This window comes from Engraulis encrasicolus, chromosome 6 (genome assembly GCF_034702125.1).
Source record: "Engraulis encrasicolus isolate BLACKSEA-1 chromosome 6, IST_EnEncr_1.0, whole genome shotgun sequence".
NCBI lineage: Eukaryota > Metazoa > Chordata > Actinopteri > Clupeiformes > Engraulidae > Engraulis > Engraulis encrasicolus.
Window position 1 is genome coordinate 33,860,869 of NC_085862.1, and position 5,000 is coordinate 33,865,868.

Here is a 5,000-nt window from a genome sequence, read left to right on the forward strand (position 1 = left end):
GCAGAAGCAGCATGACAGCTCTCTTCAGCAGCATGCAGGAGCATGAGCTTATTCACTGCCTTGCCTACCTGTTGAGTCTGTTTGCTTAGGTTGAAGTGTTTCAGTTGCAGTGCGCTTCTGGTTGTGGTGGCTGTTGTAGCCTCCCACCTATCGTTTTATTCCCGTAGCCTGAAACTAATTGTTTCATGACACGGTCAAACGGTGAACAGTTCAGTTGTGTCAACTGTGCGCTTCCACCGTCCAGCGTCTGACAGTGTCCTACCGATACCGAAGCCGCCGAAGTAACTGAATAGGGGCTAGACCAGCACAGTGCCAGCTGAACTGTGCTCCTATCAATAATTCATTACACGTAGACTTGCCTACACTTCGTAGCTTGACATTCGACCACAAACTGAGGATCAATTTGTGTAGACGTGAACTGTGATTTTTTTGGTGCGTGTGATGAAGTTAGTAATGAGATCCAGGTATTTTGTTCCACACCACATTTTTCCTCAACCGCATTTATTGCAATTGGCATGCGTGTAAAAGCCAAGTTAAGTCAATAGGTTGAGATGTGGTCGCGGTTGTGTGATGGGGTGCGTAACCCCATGCCTGCACAACGGCGAATGGATTTGACCTGAAGACACGCACAGTTCGGCGCGAAACTCAGAAGTTTCGCATGTGTTTACATTTCTTAAGTTGAATTACTGTTCAAACCGCAACCAGTCTGTTGTAGATTATATGATACAGTGTTGTTACTCTTTAGGCTATTGTAGGAATTTTAGACGCGCGCGCGTGTGAAAGAGGGAGAGAGAAAGCGGTGCAGAGTAGCCTATAACTGACAAACAGGGTGGTCGTTTGTCCTCTCTCTCTCTCTCTCTCTCTCTCTCTCTCTCTCTCTCTCTCTCTCTCTCTCTCTCTCTCTCTCTCTCTCTCTCTCTCTCTCAGATGATGCTGTTCACTTTACTCTTGGAGATTCTGGTTGCCCTCTCAAAAACTATTTTAAGTCTTTCTACAGAGGTGGATAACCTGAATCTTTTCTACCTTATTCAGCAGTTCTCAAGAGAGCCACAACATGTTTTTATCCAAACCCAGAACCATTTTCCTTCCTTTGAATTGTCCCCCACAGATCTGAACAAATACCATCCAGGAACCCTTTTCTACCAGATAGCACTGTGTGGGTGTTATTTTTCACCAAGTGCTTAGAGTTCAGACCGGAATATTTGCTGCACATTTTCGTTCAATAACAGCAGTGGGGTTGTTTTAATACTAGAGTGCGGCGATATTTTTGTGGAGTGTGGCAAATTATCATTTGCATGTTAACTAGAACAAATTTACTGGACTTTGAGATGTACTTTTCTTGGAATACTGCGTGGAGAAATATGTGAAATGAGATGCATAAAAGATCCATTTCCATAACCTCTCTACATGTATTCAATTGTCTTGTCATTCTGCACTGTAGCCCTGGAAATAGCCTATAGGTTCAAATATCTTCATATGAACCCTCTCCCCCAAACACACACACACACACACACACACACACACACACACACACACACACACACACACGCACACGCACACACAGACATGTGCACACTAAAGTTTCTAGCAGACCTTGCTCTGTTGTTCACATCACAGAGCTGGAGGAAGGAAGTGAGTTTCCACTGCACTTGGCCAGTTCCCTAGAACTGATACCTTACCCATGATACCGTAGCAGCTCACCTGCCCAACATATCAATGGCATTTTATATTAGTGTTCAAGGCGTGGCATCACTTTTGCATTAGCTCATATACTGTACTTGTACAGTATATAGGCCTACGCTTTGTTTTTCAGGCTACACTGTTGAGGTTCGTTTTTTTTACTCCCCTCCAATACAGTCATGCAAAGTATTTGAGTCGTTGCAAAGAGATGATAAGGTTTGGTGTTTTGGGGGTTTGGGGTTTTGTTTGCATAGTGAAGGTGGGCATGGGATGCATCATGTAGTGGGAGCATGTGCATTAGCAAGGCTGGACAACCCCTATGGTTAGCAGGGTTGTTGTGTGTGTGTGTTTGTTGGACTGTTTGTGTGAGTGTGTGTTTGTTGAACTGTGTGTGTGTGTGTGTGTGTGTGTGTGTGTGTGTGTGTGTGTGTGTGTGTGTGTGTGTGTGTGTGTGTGTGTGTGTGTGTGTGTGTGTGTGTGTGTGTGTGTGTGTGTGTGTGTGTGTGTGTGCACGCATGCACGCGCGCGCAGTGTGTGCATGTGTGCGTGCGGTGCGTGTGCGTGTGCGTGCGTGCATGTGTGCCTATGTGTGTGTGCGTGTGAGTTCATGCATATCTGTGTGTGTTTGTGCGTGAGTTGAGAAAGGCAGTCGGTGTCCTTTTTTTTTTTTTTAAGGGTAATTATGTATCCACCAAGGGGCGATGGTGTTCCACAAGATGTCTAATCTGTTGAGAAATCTGGGGGGTATGTTCTGTTCTGACGTTGATCGATGCAATGATTATGCAATGCTTAGCAAAAGCACTTTCAAAAACATCCATACATATGATTCGGTAACTTTGAAGTCATGTATTTCGATGGTGAGTTGTGGCGGATATTAGTGTTTTGTCCTTACGATGCTGCATTGTAAGTGTTGTAGTACTTAAGATCAGTCTTAAATTAATTTGGTCCTGTCTTGGTCTTTCGGCCATAGCGGCCTTGAATAGATTTGTGCATAAACCCAGCCCCTCATGCTTACCCCAAAATCTTACCATGAAACAACATTCGAAAGATGTATTGTGGTGTGCTGTCTCTAGTTTAAATTAAACCATGTCAATTTTAGGCCATAGAGTTGAGCCTTACTGTGGTGCCTTTCTTCAGTTCACGCTTGTGTGTGATCACATCATCTCTCGCACTCGGATAGTCTGTTTTTTGGTCTTGACACAATCTTGCTCTGTCTTGGTCTTGATCATGGACTAAGCTGTCTTGACTACATCACTAGCACTCTCTAGACATCTAGACAGGATGATGAAGGCAGAGGGTGCCTCTTTGCTACTGTGGCACAAACCCAAGAGATCTGTTGGACCCATTCTCTCTTTTACTGCACACCACATTGCGAAGAAATTCAAAGTGCTTAACTTCCTTCATGTTGAATGAAATATCTCTGGTCTCAAATTACTGTGTTCTAAAACGAATAAACAGGACAAGAATAAAATGTCTCTTTAGCAAGATATGAGTAAACCATCACAGCTCCCACACGCACATTTTATGAACTCTTTCAAAACAGAAAGCTCCTTGGATGGGGACGTGGTGTATATAAAGCTGTTATAAACAGAGCATAACACATGACGACCAAAGACAGGAAACTGTCTGACTCACATTTGTAATGTATCACTCGAAGACAGAGCTTGCCAAACAAAATATTTAATTGGTTTGTGGCTCTAGCTTAGGGCCAAATGAATTTGCCACAGATTATACTGGGCTTATGTCTCCTGTGCTGCGAGCCTTTGTTTGGTTACTGGCAGATCAAGTTTATCCCGCTTAAGTGTTTAAGAGAGCAGTTGTCTCCAAGTACAAGTGATCTTTCATCGGTCGGCTTGCGATGCCAAGACATCTTCCTCTGTGACTTTGCAATTGTAGGAGCAAATGAGACACATTAATGAAATGAATTAATTTACAATCTGGAGACAAAGGGTTATACACGCGAGCCTTGTCTGGAATACAAAGGGCGCAGTTTTGTCATTGCATGCTTAAACGAGTGATGACCCTCCCAAGACGGTCATTTACAGTCCTCCTCCTCTGTGTGTGTGTGTGTGTGTGTGTGTGTGTGTGTGTGTGTGTGTGTGTGTGTGTGTGTGTGTGTGTGTGTGTGTGTGTGTGTGTGTGTGTGTGTGTGTGTGTGTGTGTGTGTGTGTGTGTGTATGTGTGTGCATGCATGCAAGAGAGTGTGTGTGTGTGTGTGTGTGTGTGTGTGTGTGTGTGTGTGTGTGTGTGTGTGTGTGTGTGTGTGTGTGTGTGTGTGTGTGTGTGTGTGTGTGTGTGTGTGTGTGTGTGTGTGTGTGTGTGTGTGTGTGCATGCTTGCGTGCGTGTGTGTGTCATGTGATTGCAATCTGGACGATCTTGGTGTTCTACCAAATGCACAATGTTGCTGGGTTCAATATCTGATGTCTACCAATGCATATTGGTATCTTATTCGTTTTTCAATGCTATATATAGGCCTATACACCCAATGCACATGTTGTTGATGATTTCACTATGAGTTCACAGCTGGGTGTTTAGTCAGACAAAGTGTTTTTTGTCACCCATTCCTGTATTTCCCTTTTTATGGTCCAACAAGGACCTCAGGCCTCCCCTTCTCCCTGACTGCTGGTGCTGACTGCCCTTTAAAAGATATTCTGTCTTCAAAAATGTCTTTCTGCTGAGATGGCTAACCCACCCGTTGGGATACATTTTCCGTTTAAATGCTATTCAGCTGTTTCATCCAAACCTAAAACCATTTTCCTTTTTTTTCGAATTGTTCCTCACAGATAGGAATACTGCACAATCTTGTTCTGACTTTTATTCTGATTTTTATTGTAGGTCAAGCCATTAGTTTTCTTTTGAGGGTTAAAAGACAGGGTCACATGGGTGCTGATATGGTGACGTGCGTTGTATTCAGATGATGTCACAGGAGTGGTGACCTCCCTGTCAATATTGGCATACTGTACCTGTTCACCAACGTTCCCTAGTATCCGTATCATTCCTAAACATTACATTTGACAGTGTTACTCAGCACACAGAGAAAAGGAGGAACGCTACGAGAGATTCAGCTCTCCTGGGGGTGCACTGATGCAACACACTCATGCACTTTAAGGATGGACTTGCATGGCCATGGAGACCCAGGTTCAGGGCCAACTTGGGTCATCCCTTAATCTTACCCCACCTCTCTCTCGCTCTCTTCTTGTCATGATCGTCATGATCGTCACTTGTCATGATTGTCACTTATCCTCAATAACGGCACAAAAGTCCACAAAAAATGTTTAAAAAAAACCACAACTCTCCATGTGTGTCCAAGCACTGTAAA

At 43.9% G+C, this 5,000-nt stretch overlaps 1 protein-coding gene across 1 annotated transcript in view; it reads left to right on the plus strand.

Moving 5' to 3' along the window:
- kita (KIT proto-oncogene, receptor tyrosine kinase a) overlaps window positions 1-5,000 on the plus strand; it is a 49,181-nt gene that overhangs the window by 477 nt on the left and 43,704 nt on the right. The window lies entirely within an intron of this gene.